Raw genomic sequence first — 14366 nt, forward strand, 5'->3', positions numbered from 1 at the left:
TTGTATGTCTTTGTTCAGTCCTCTTCAGTGTTGATTAAACAGAAATATTTCAGTAAAACTCTTCCATTCTGTTTTAGCATCAAATCAATATAGTGCAATTCTGCGGCAGGCTTGCTCGTTCAACGTGTGTCTGTGCTTCCGGAAACTTTCTTTCCTGATTCAGGATTGGTAAATAAAATTTAAGATGATGTGTTTGCTCTTGCTGTCCAATTAAAGTCACAGGAGAAAAACAGAATCCACTCAGGGATATCTTCTTTTCATGTTTGCCAAGTACAAATAGCTTAGAAATGTTACCTACTCAGTAGAGACATTTAATTTACAATGTAACATCCTGTTTTTGATGACAGTGTTTGTGCTGCTTTTACAATCCAAACACCTTAAAGGACAAACTAGTGAGTCAGAGGTTGGAATTGAGGCAGGATGCAGCATGGGTACCATTTGTCTTTTCCTTCTATCTGCCCTGATCACTTTCTGCCTGAGCCCATCTTGCTTTTATCTCTCCAGTGTTTGTCCCATTTATTCATCCCATGATAGCACCATTCTCCTCTTGGGGCTTCCTATTTCCCATATCTTCCTATCTCTGCCTGCAACAGCCCAGGGGCCTCCTGGGGTTTATTCTTTAGGCCTCCTGAAGAGTTGAAAGTGATTCCAGTGTTAACATCCACTGGAAATAACCATGGCAAAAAGAAAACTGGGTAATTGTAAATTGAGATTACCCTATGGCAGTCTTTCTGAGTGTAGTCATGTATAACACTTCTGTTCTTCCTCAGCCTCCTGTAAGAAGAGTGAAACATTCAAACCGAATACTGGGAAATGAGTGTAATTTATTTTTGTTGTGTGTTTGTGTGTTTGTGTGCATGCACATGTGCATATCCCCGTGAGTACACATATACTAATATTTATTGAACATTTACTAGTTTCCAGTGTAGAAAGCTGATCTAATCCTCACAGGAACCTATTTACATTTTACAAACAAGGAAATAAGCCCTGAGAAAACCTGTATAACTAGCCTAAAGAGCTAAAACATATGAGCTCATCTTCAAATCCGATGCTGTTATTTCTGAAGAATATGCTGTTAATTCTTCTATGAAATTGCTCACAAAAGGAGCCCCCAGCTAAGGTGCAGAGTGCACTCTCCAGGCTGGGCTAGCTGAAGACCAGACACTGTGGCCCTGACCTAGCTAAAGGTTTGATTTCAGAGACATATGAAAGTTGTCTCAAATTCACCTAACTTTCCTCCCAACACTGCTTCCCACATACCTCCTCCTCTAGTCCACTGACCCAGAACATACCACAATTAAAATTTTATTTATTTGGTCAAAGGTTTCTTGTTGCCTGCTCAAATGAAAATTCCACCATAAGTCAGTATCATGTTACATTTTTAAAAAAAATTATTTGTATCTCAGTATGAAAACTTTTATTAAATAATTTCCTGGTTAAGGATTAATAGAGGCAGAAGATGGAGAGGATATGAGGCCACTGGTCAGTGAGTGGAAGGAAAAATTACTTGGGAGAAGGATTCAGAAATGGGGAGACAAGAATCCAGTGTCAGGAGAAGGCTAGAGCAGTGGCCATATGCCACTGCACATTATTCTTTTCTTTTTTTTTTCCTTTGAGACAGATTCTCATTCTGTTGCCCAGGCTGGAGTGCAGTGGCACGATCTCGGCTCACTGCAACTTCTGCAGCCTGAGTTTAAGTGGTTCTCCTGCCTCAGTCTCCCGAGTAGCTGGGATTACAGGTGCCTGCCACCAAGCTCAGCTAATTTTTTTGTATTTTTAGTAGAAATGGGGTTTCACCATCTTGGCCAGGCTGGTTTTGAACTCCTCAGCACACTGCACACAATTCTAAATGTGCATGTCACAAACACACAGACACACACACACACACACATACACACACACCCAAGTACATTAATTTAAGATGCTCCCACTCAATTATTTCAATATGCAACTGAGATATAGCTGAGATGTCTTTGGTTTATAAAAATAACCATTTGTATATAGAATACAAACAGTTATTTCTAACTTCATATGTACAATATGCATAATGCATATAAAGAAGTGATTTAAAATGCTGCCTGTTCCAGATGTCCAAGTAACAACTGAGTAAGACTTCTTGAAATACTTAAAAAATATTCAGGCTTAAATATAAACACCTGTCCTGTTAATTCTTTGGGCTATAGAATCCAATTCCTCAAATTCCTACCAGCTTATCTACCAGCCAGAAGTGGGTCAGTGCTGGTAGCTGTGGCTGTGTGGGGAAATGCGTAGGGGACTTACCAGGCACTGCAAAGCATCTGTCACAGCCTCACATTATCATCACCAACACGGGAACAGAATAATTAGAGACTTTACTGGTCAGTTGTACATTCATTATTTCAGTAAACAAATATTGAGCAATTACTATGTATAAGGCAGTGAAGATACAGTAGTGGGAAAAACATAAATGTTACCCCCTCAAAGAATCAATGCTCATCTTGTCTTCGTTAGCTTACTAACACATTTTCTTCATGATGGTGTGACTAGGAGTGTATTAAGAGGTTGTTTTAGCTAAGGAACTCAGAAACCATCTATGAATCAATCATCTTTGCAAAGTGCTGGATAAGAGAATTTGGATTGGCATTGGCCAGTCAAGTCAAGTAAAGCAGTCCTCAGTCTTGATAAGACAGAATTATGCGCAAGCCTCAACACAGAGCCATGGCGATGTTGGCTGGACCACACAGTGAATTCTTGTCTCTTGTTGATGGTTTGGGGTACAGGGTCAAAGGACAAGAACCTCTGAAGTGAAGGAGACCTAATTCACCTATTTTTGCCCCAAAGGTTAAAACTGAGTCTCAGATCACACCATGCCAACCTACTGAAAAGTACTTCACTAGTGCCAGAAGGATGGGAATAAGATGGCTAACTGAATTCTGGGAACAGCTTCTTTATACCCACGAGTCTCTAGCTATAGAAAGATGACCCCATTAGAGGCCTGCAGCATTCCTCTTCCTTGAGAGAGCAGAAGGAAAAATAGTTGGAAGAAAGAATCAGGGGGTCTTCAGCTCACCCTAGAAGAATCATGCATTGGTACACCCTTTCTCATGGTGCCTGCAGTGTTTGCTGTTCACACAAACTGGACCAGACACACTCTGACAGCAGAGCAGAGGCACCTCCAAAATAAATAGGCAGCATGGTCCTCTCCTCACTGAAAAGATGAAAAAGCAACTAAAACACAAGGCAGTATAGAATTCAGGGTCAGACAAATATTATTCATATCTAATCCAACCTCAGAAAGGTGAAGAAATTTCCCCAAAGTCAATTGTTCCTCAGTGACAAAGACTCAGAGAAGACTCTGGAAACAGCCGTGTTTCCACGGCAATGCACACTGCACCAGAAAGCAGGCTGAGCTGGCCCTCCAAGAGACAGCAGGCGAATTGCCTTTGCAGGTAGATAGTATGAAGGGCTTTGCCCATGTTACAGGAGTATTTTGATCATTTTATGTGGACTACATGAGCCAGTCGTGAGGTAAAAATTTGGATGCAAATTGGTTACAGAGCTAACTTCAGGGACTTCATTTTAAATGTAGGTTAGTCCTGGGATGAGTCTTCTGCAAATGAGTAAGATGATTCCAAGCTTCTACCAATGTCTAATAAGAGTGAGCTAACCCCATCATAGATTAACTACATCCTCACATCCAAGTCAAAACAGATAATTCCTGAATGGACAGTAAAACCCATTGAGACTTGCAAAGGTTCTTTAAAATGGAAAAGTCCTGGGTTCAATGGGGTGAAGGAGAGTTGTTCTATGATCTTGGATTTGGGCTTAGCGGCCCCTCAGAGTCTTAAGAGTTTCTATATTCTTGGTTCTGAACTTTGGCTGCACATTAAAGTTACCCAGGGGGCTTTAAAAAAATGCCCGGACTGTACCTCTCATCAATGAGATCAACCACTCTGGGGGTGGGGTCTAGGCTTCCATATGTTTTAAAGCCCCTCAGGTGATTCTATGTGCTGCTAAGGCTCAGAACCTCAGTTAAGCAGACTAGTTCCCACTGATAAAGGCTGCGTCACCACAACTCTGAGTGGGGGAAGTTGGTCTGGGGCTACTGGCACCCACAGTTGTTTCTTACAATATCGTTTTTAAACTTTGAAACTTTGGAATGTGTTTAAGGATGCCTTCAAAAATTGTGAGGGGTTTAACCCAAGGAAATTGTAGCAAGATTCATATCCAAATATGTCATAGTTCCTTTATTAAAACTATAGCACACAACTTTAAAATCAGCTGCTACTTAATTTCTACCCAGGACTGATCCATTCTCTTTGTAGAACAGTATAACTGATGCCTAGAGAATGCAGCCTGCCTGCAGCTAGCAGGCTCTTCTATGGGGCGGGGCACCCAATGGCCAGCAGCTGAGGTGTGTGCCTGCTAAGGTCACCATTATTTGTCCTTTCCTATTAATGCCGGTTGTACCTGTTACCCTAATTAACATTATTTTATGTTAATGCAAGTTGTACCTGTTACCCTAATTAACAATATATGTGTGTGCTACAGGAAATATAGTTGTTTTTTTCAGTGAAAGTTAAGTAAAATGCTTGGGAAAATGTGATAAAGACATTTAATCAGTGTTTTTTCAGTGAAAGTTAAGTAAAATGCTTGGGAAAATGTGATAAAGACATTTAATCAGTGTTTTTTCAGTGAAAGTTAAGTAAAATGCTTGGGAAAATGTGAAAAAATCACTAACAAACATTTTATTATGTATCATATATAAATATTGTATAGTGATATATGTCTATACGTATACATATTTATGTGCATACATTTATATATTATGTATTTGTGTTACATATATAGTGTATGCAACATACATATGCAAGAAAACTATAAATGTTTTAGAAATATGTGTCAAAACTGAGTGGGAATTTGCACTTAGATTGCTTCATAAATGTCTTTAGATTCCAGTTTTGCTTTAATCTGAAAATCCTAGCAGATGCATTAGGGGTGTGGTTGATGCAAGAAAGATGGCAACAAAAAGAGTTCCAATTAGCACATCCATATTCAGAGAAAAGGCCTTGGCCCTATATCAAAAGATTGGCACATAAATGTAATGTTATATACCTTAAGTTAAAATAAAACATTTAAGGAACTCTGTCTCATTATTTACGATTCTCTTTTTAAAAGGCTCTTTGAATTAATCAACTGTCAGTTGAAATTATGGCTGAAAAAAGGCTTGTGTTTTAGTGGTTGAGTAAAGCATGAGTTGGTGGCCAAGGATTTTGTCAGAAATCATGCTTTGCTTTCTAGAGAGAGTAAGCTCATTTTTTTGCCGAGGCTCTAGTCTAAACAGATGTGCAGAGACGTTAAGAGCACAGGTGTGGAAATCAGGCAAACTGAATTTTCAAGGCCTGTTCTGCTACTGATTAGCTCTGGTCTTGGGAAGCTTATTTGCCCTCCTGGGGCCTCACTTGCCTTATCTGTACTATAATGCTACTAAGAAGACAATGATCAATAAATAAAATGAGATACGTGGAGAGGAAGGGTAGGGTAGGGGTTAATGGCTTGGGTTTTGGAGTAGGAGATCTTAGTTTGAATCTCTATAATACCACTTATTAGTTGTGTAAGCTTGGGCAAGTTTCTTAAATTTTCTAAGCTTGCAATTTCTCTTCTGTAAAAATGGGAAAAACCATAACACCTACTTTATAAAGTTTTGCAGGGTTAAATAAGATAATACCTGTAAAGCACTTAGAATAGAGTCAGGGATTTAATACGTGCTAGACAAATACTACTATTATCATTTGAAAAAATCAGGGACCTAGCAACTTAGCATGTCTAATAATTAGTATCTGCTGTTATTAACAATATTATTATAATTATACTTGGCTTGGTTTTAAGATAAGATACTCTATGGTAATTTTGAACATACTGTAGAAATTCCATTTACTTTGACTCCCTAAGTCCTTAGAGGAACTAAGGTCACGCATCAAACAGGAGTTTAAGTGATTAACAATACTGTGGCCTTTTGAGTTCTAGTGAGACAATCCTATTACAGTATTAGAGTATTTAAGATAAATATGTTGAATGATGGCTGAGGAGTTTTTAATTTTGCTAAATATCCTGTGATTAAACCCATCATATCTCTGAACTAAATTGACAGTAAGGAGATTCTGATTTAAAGGCATGGTTTTGTGATAACTGAATGACAGAGTTTAGAAGAGACACTGGGAAGTAACTGCAAGGGAGGTAGCATCAGAGAGAGAACCTTATCTATACCTATTTTTGAAATGTGTTATGCTCACTAATCTGTGATCAATTAGATAAGATCTTTTTTGTAACTTTCTATGTATGTTTGTGAAAAATGTGCTCTGGGATAGTGAATTCATTGCTGAATGGTTGACTTTTTATATTTCCTTTACTTCAAACCTGTTGCTCAGATTTAATTGAGAAAGGAATGTTAAAATGTCCCACTAAAATGGATTTGTCAGTTTTTCCTTATATTATCATTTTTTGCTTTATATATTTTGAGGATATTTATTAGGTACACACCAAACTGTTTTATTCTTCTTGGTGAGTTGTACCTTTTGTCGTTATAAATGACCCACCCTATAACAAGATTGATTTATGTCTTAAAATATATTTGTCTGATAATTATATAGACAAACTACATTTCTTTGAGTTAATTTTTTTTGCTTCATCTTTTTCCATCATTTTATTTTCCTAGAAACTTGATTTACATACGTCTCCTTTAAACAGCATGTATCTGTATTAGTTTTTCAGTCCAGTCCAAATGGACAAGTTTGGTCAATTCACGAGTTCTATAATTCACAAAATATTTGAACATTTTCTACCCTTATTATTTATAATTAAATTTGTCCAACTTTTTATATTTTTCCTAATGTTTTCTTATCTTCCTTTGAGGTAAAATTCACATCACATAAAATTCACAATTTCAATTTCAACCACTTTAAACATACACACATCATTCATCATTTCACTTTTGTTCCAATAATGGTTAACCAAAAATGTATATCATATTTTTTATATAACAATGTTTTTGATTTCTATTTTTATATTTATCTGTCATTGCTGTGTGTCTGTAAACGAGGTATAATTGAAATGCAAACTATTATATGATATATATTAACATATAAAGCTAAAATAATTTTTTTTAAAGTTTGCATCATACGTTTGTTTAGTATAGTGACTTTTTTTTTTTTTTTTTTTTTGAGACAGAGTCTCATTCTGTCTGCCAGGCTGGAGAACAGTGGCACAATCTTGGCTCACTGCAACCTCCATCTCCCAGGTTCAAGCAATTCTCCTGCCTCAGCCTCCCAAGTAACTGGGATTACAGGCATGTGCCACCATGCCCTGCTAATTTTTGTATTTTTAGTAGAGACAGGGTTTCACCGTGTTGACCAAGCTGGTCTCGAACTCCTGACCTCAGGTAATCCGCCCACCTCGGCCTCCCAAAGTGCTGGGATTACAGGTATGAGCCACCGCGCCTGACCCAGTGACTTTTAATACGTTCAGAGTGTTGTGCAACTATCAACACTATCTAGTTCCATAACACTTCATCACATCAAAAGGAAACCCCTTGCTTTTCAAGCAGTCATTCCCCATTACATCCTATTCCTAGCTTCTGGCAACCACTAATCTGCTGTCTCTGTGGATTTGTCTATTGTAGATATGTCATATAAATGGAATCCTATGATATGTGGCTTTTTGTGTTTTGTGATTGTGTTTGGCCTCTTTCACTTAGTACAAATAGAATTGCTTTTTAAATTTCCTTTTTGAATTGGCCATTGATAGTGTTAGAAATGCAATCAATTCTTACATGTTAATCTTACATTCCACAATTTTGCTGAATGTGTTTATCAGTTCTAGTAGTTTTATTGTGAGCTCTTTAGGACTTAATATGTGTAAGTTCATGCTATGTGTAAATAGAGATGGTTTTACTTCTTTCTCTTAAAATTAGATGCCTTTGATTCCTTTTTCTTGTCTAATTACTTTGGCTAGAACTTCCAGGACCAGGTGGAACAGGAGTAGTGATTGCAGGCTTCCTTGTCTGGTCCTTGATCTTAGGGAGAAAGCTGTTAGTCTTTTGCCATTGAGTATGATATTAGCTGTAGGCTTTCATAAATACCCTTCATCATGTTGAGAAAGTTCCCTTTGTCTTAGTGTTTTGAGTGTGTTTTTTTTTTTTCTTTTTATCATGATAGGGTGTTGGATGTTGTCAGATGCTTTTCCTGCATCAGTTGAGATGATTATGTGAGTTTTTCCTTCCATTGTACTAAGATGATATATTACATTGGTTGGTTTTCATATGCTGCATTTCTAGAATAATTCCATTTAGCCATGGTGTTCAATCCATTTAATATGCTGCTGTATTGCATTTTCTAGTATTTTCTTGGGGATTTTTACATCTGTATTCACAAGGTATTTGTCTCTAATTTCCTTATATCTGTACCTGGCTTGGGTATGAAGTTAATGCTGGTTTCATGCTCCATGCATAAATTGGCCTCAGTTTACCTGTTTGTCTGCTTTCAAAACTGGGTTTGAGAGTGGTATACTCCAGCTCCTCACTTCAAGAAGTAGTAAGCCTGTCTCGAGCCCCTCAGTTGTATGAAATAGTTTTGTCCCCTCTACTACACAGAGTCAAGGCCCTGACCAACACAATCCACTTCATAATTCAGAGAACAACAGCTCAATAGCTTTAGCCACACACATCATTCATCATTTCACTTTTTTGTTCCAATAAGGGTTAACCAAAAAATGTATATCACATTTTTTATATAACAATGTTTTTGATTTCTATTTTTATATTTTTCTGTCATTGCCATGTGTATGTAAATGAGGTATAATTGAAGTGCAAACTGTGATATGATATATATTAACATACAAAGCTAAAATAATGTTTTTTAAAAAGTTTGTATCATAAATTTGTTTAGTATAGTTGCTGCCTTGATATCCAATTTTAGGTCTGACATAAGGTGTCTGAAACTCAGTCCTACCCTGTCACCTTCAGACTAGCTAAAACTTTCCCTCCCTGAGTGTTTGTTGTAACGTGGCATGCTTGTTCCTCATTCACTGACCCCAAACCCAGCACACGCCATAACTGCTTATCATGATAAAACCTAATGGTCAAAACCAGAGACATGTAAATACACTCCCCAATTTGTGTATGTTTTCTTTAAAACTACCCAATCCACAACCCCACAAGAAAGCCTAAGGCATAACACCCACGGGTCCCCACTCTCTCTCTCTCCACCTACTGGTGAAGCTCCTTGCCATTCCCAGATGTCCTCTTGGTACTCCTAACCCTTTTGGGACCTATAAGCAATGAATTTCTTCTGTTTTGTGCATTTTAGTTTAACTTCCTCATTGTGTCTCACCCGACACACACAACCAAACCTAACTCCCCCATCAGGGCTCTTGTAGAGAGGTCTATCTTGGCTTTTGGCCACACCCAAGAGAAATACCTCAAGACCAAATTAGAAAGAAACCATAATAATAGAAATCATAACAATATGGCCAGGCACGGTGGGTCACACCTGTAATCCCAGCACTTTGAGAGACCAAGGCAGGTGGATCTCTTGAGCTCAGGAGTTTGAGACCAGCCTGGGCAACATGATAAAACCCTGTCTCTACCAAAAAATCAAAAACTTAGCTGGGCATGGTGGCATGCCTCTGCAGTCCCAGTTACTTGGGAGGCTGAGGTGGGAGGATTGCTTGAGCCCAGAGGGTGGAGGCTGCAGTGCAGTGGAGATTGCACCACTGCACTGCAGCCTGGGTGACAGAGCAAGACTCCCTCTCAAAAAAAAAGAAATCATAACAATATGGTACATCACCATGATACTGGAAAAATATACCGATTAGAAGTCTATTCATTTTATATGGGAAGTCAAAATATAATGAAAATGACATTTCAAAAAGCAATAAGGATTATTTAATAATGTTGGAAATATCAGTTATTCATTTGGAAGAAAAATAAATTGGATTGTTTTCTCTCTTCCAGCAGATAGTGTCTCCTTATCTTTAATAGCTGAATGGGAAGAGAAATAAATCTGCATACAATTATAGCCTGTTGTACTTTCCATATCCAATGTAAATTTTTTGATGGATACATTGGCAATATCAAGGAACTAAAATACACTTACCTTTTAATCCACAAACACCATTGCATGTAATTCATTTTATTTACATAATTTCACATACAGAAAGCTATACATATGATTTTGTTCATCACCACATTTATAATAACCAAAGATTCAAACTGGAAATAACCCAAATGCTTACTCATAGGAAGTTACTGAGTAATGGTATACAGGTAATGGAATACAGTGCATTAGCTAAAAAATATAAGGTTGGTTGGGTGTGGTGGCTCACGCCTGTAATCCCAGCACTTTGGGAGACTGAGGCAGGTGGATCACCTGAGGTCAGGAGTTCAAGATCAGCCTGGCCAACATGGTGAAACCCCATCTCCACTAAAAATACTAAAATTAATTGGGTGTGGTGGCACATGCCTGTAGTCCTAGCTACTCAGGAGGCTGAGGTAGGAGGTTGGCTTGAATTCAAGAGGCAGAGGTTGCAGTGAGCCGAGATCTCGCCACTGCACTCCAGCCTGGGCAACAAAGCAAGGCTCTGTCTCAAAAACAAAACAAAACAAAAAGTGTGAGGTTAGTTTTTATGTGCTCATAGTAAAATATATCTAGCCCACTTTCTAAATTAAAACTAACTATATGTTGTTTATAAAAAATATGACAAAAAACAAAAGGATATAGAAATTTTAAAACTCAAAGATAAGTTCCATTCAAATGCAAAAAAGATGTAGTTGAGGTGATAGTTTTGACAGGAAAAAATCCTTAGATATGTAATTTTATATTTATTAAAACTATAATACAAAATCCAGTCATAATAAGCTAGTACAAGGGAGTCATGAAAGCATGAGAGTTTATGTACCTGATGGCAAAGCACCAAAACAAATGAAGAAAAAATTCTAAGACTTTTAAGGAGAGAAATAGACTAAAACATAATTATAATGGTACGCCTATCTTAGTCACTGACACATCAAATGAGAAAATATAAATAAGGATTTAGATAATTTTAATAATACAATGAAATGTATTATATTTTGAAGCTAACATAGTCTTTTAGATGTTCATTAAGCATTTAAAATAATGACCATAACTAGCTTCAAGTTCTTTTCACTAAATCCAAAGCAAAACTTCAACATTCCATTTTTTAATAAAACACAACAAGATTACAAACTACTGGCAATGTTTAAACAATTGAACAAAAAATCTCAGCCACTTGGATATTTAATAAATGTTTTCTTAGTAACCATTGGGTTAAAGAAGATAGCAAATTTTAATTATGATTATCTAAAGAATCTAATGTCCTACATGAAGCAAAAATAAAATACAGTAAAAATTACCCCTAAAATACTTTAAAATATCCACAAAAAAATCCACATGTCGTTTAATAACTAGAATATGCCATGAATTTGAGAATGACTGGGATAGACTAAAAAAGGAAAAGAACAAAAGGAAGGTCTATGTCTATGTGTGAGTTCTTGGCATTTAAGGCATCCTTTATAATAACTCTCAAATTCATGGCAGGCATTAGGGATTTTTTTTTTTTTTGAAACAGGGTTTCACACTGTCACCCAGGGTGGAGTACAGTGGTATGGTACCATCATGGCTCACTGCAGCCTTGATTTCCAAGGCTCAAGTGATCCTCCCACCTCAGCCTCCAGAGTAACTGGAACTACAGGCACAGGCCACCACACCCGGCCAATATGTGTGGTTTTTGTAGACAGTGTTTCACCATGTTGCTCAGGCTGGCCTTGAATTCCTAAACTAAAGCAATCCTCCCACCTCAGCCTCCCAAAGCCCTGGGATTACAGGCATGAGCCACCATGCCAGGCCATGAGGGATCTTACTGAGGGGATAGAAATGTTCTACAATTAGATTATGGTGATAGTTTTCCAACATAATAAATTTAGTAGAAATCACTGGTTGCACAGCTAAAAATGAGTTAAATTTATGGTAGGTAAATTATACTTCAATAAAGTTTGTTTTTTAAGTATCCCTTTTTGTACCAAGATGTAAACAGCGTTTCTTAAATAAATTTTACTCCTTGAATTGTTGCAAGACTGCTTAATTTTCAAAGTTCTGAACAAGTTTATGTTGACATTTTTTTTTCCAATGTTCTCACTGCTTTTATGAAGGAATATTTTTATGTGTTATGGGCTTTTATGTGTATCCCCACTTTACCATTTTAGAGATTCTTGCTGTTCTAGATACTCTTTATACTTTATTGTTTTAATGTATTAATATTTAGAACTTTTACATTCATTATTTTATCTGTTCTGCTTCTAACATTCTTATCTGACAATTCAGAGAAAACTTAGAAAATCCTTTAAATGTCTGTTCAGTTAATAAGTTATGCAAAACCATGTAACAAACAGACCTCATATTGATTCCTTTATCTTTTATGAGCATAATAAGCAATTTTCCCTGCAGCTTTTTCATTAGATTTATTCCCTTGACAATACAGTTCACATGTTTACTTCAACAGTAATTGTAGACTGATTAGATCAGAGTACAATTTTGGATTTACATTTATATAAATCATTACACCCACTGTGAAAATTATTGTGTCAATTAAAACTATATCTGACCACATTAATTCGAAGGGTGCTAGTAACAAAGTCCCTAATTCAGATTACAAATATTACTGATAGAACTACATTCCCTTGCCTTATTCTGAAAGCACTGGATTAAATTTAAGTACAGCCCATAAAATCCTTCATACATAAGGAGACAATCAAAACTCCTTTCAAAATTAAAGATACTTTATATTTTGGCTGTGTTCTTATATATATATTCTCTGGTTTTCTTTCTGTATATTCTTCTTCAATTTTTCCTATCATTGATAGTTTTCTTTTGGTTAGCCATCAACCGTTTTTTGTGCTGTTGCTTTGTGGTTCATGCTCTTTAATTTTTGAATCTGACCTTTTCTTTTATTCTTCCTAAGCATAGATTTTTATTTTGAGTGGAAGATTTACTGGACATTATCTTTCAGTTTCTGAATGATAACATCACCATATCCTCTCCTGTCCCTTCTCCACAGAGTTTCTGAGTCATGCAGCTTCAGCTACAGTAAACAAAGGAGGATTCAAATTGCATGTCCCTATTCACCTTTCCTGAATCACAGTGATGTTGGAGGTCATTTCAGAAGTGTTGGTCCCATGAGCAATGGAATGCATCCACAACTGCCACCACACAACCCCCAGCTTCCTTATGAAGAAAATCAACAAACAACTACAAGCAATTATTACTGTTTAATAATTATGAACTGTTTAATCATTACAAACAATTATTTATTTATAAGTAAATCTTACTATTTATAAGTAAATAAATAATTTATTTATGACCTTCTCTGTTGTGGGCCTGGTGATAGCACCTTGAGAAATAAAGGTAAATAAGACAAGGTTCCTAGCTTCAAGGACACAGAGGTATAAACAAATATATTACAATGCTGTGCTCGGTGCAAATATAGAAGTCTGAATAACAGCTACATGTAGCAAAAGGAAAGTATGTACATATGGTGAGGGGTGTCAGAGTTGGTTGTCTGTGATAGATTTTGAAAATATGATAAAACTGCTGTGATTCTTACTTGGAAATAGAAATGGGTTAACTTGAGCAAAAACGGAATATACAGATGCTATTTGACTTACAATGGAGTTACATCCTGATAAACCCATCTTAAGTTAAAAATGTCGTAAGTCAAAAATGCATCTAAATAATCTACTGAACATCACAGCTTGTCCTAGTCTACCTTAAACATGCTCATAACATGGTAGCCTGCAGTTAGGCAAAATTATCTAGCCCAATGCCTATTTTATAATAATGTGTTGCATAGCTCATGTAACTTGTCAAATACTGTACATTATGTCAAAATAATGACAGTTGCACACGATTGTAAAGTTGAAAAATTTTAAGTCAAATCATCGTAAGTTGGGGACGGTCTATATTGGAGGAATATAGATGAGTTCACAGACTTTTAGGAAAACTAGAGGGTCAGGCGCAGGATGGAGGTAGAAACAATGTGAGTCTGATGGTCAGTCATGGACATACAGGCCGGTGAGGACAACCTGCTGCTATCTGGACTGTAGATGGTGAGCCTGGCATCACCACCATTAAACACTGGATGTGGTGTGCTGGTAAATGTTAGAGACTAGCTTTCCAAGAAAAAAAAAAAAAAAAAAAAACCTGATTTGTAACATTTGCCAATTCTCATGGTGTAAATATTTTCACTGTGGGTGATTTCAAGCTGCCAATATGGTATCACTGAATTAGAGCTGGGAAAAAATGAACAGTAACACACCA

General features: G+C 36.8%; 1 long non-coding RNA gene across 4 annotated transcripts in view; it reads left to right on the forward strand.

Annotated features, from left to right (window-relative positions):
- LOC105490678 (uncharacterized) overlaps positions 1-13411 on the forward strand; it is a 500528-nt gene extending 487117 nt beyond the window's left edge. For all 4 annotated transcript variants that reach the window (XR_011614803.1, XR_011614805.1, XR_011614802.1 and 1 more), the window contains one exon: positions 13108-13411. This is a non-coding gene — a long non-coding RNA (uncharacterized lncRNA). The remainder of the gene's footprint in view (positions 1-13107) is intronic.
- The last annotated feature ends 955 nt before the right edge of the window (positions 13412-14366 follow it).

This window comes from Macaca nemestrina, chromosome 16, assembly GCF_043159975.1.
Source record: "Macaca nemestrina isolate mMacNem1 chromosome 16, mMacNem.hap1, whole genome shotgun sequence".
In the NCBI taxonomy this organism is placed as follows: Eukaryota; Metazoa; Chordata; class Mammalia; order Primates; family Cercopithecidae; genus Macaca; species Macaca nemestrina.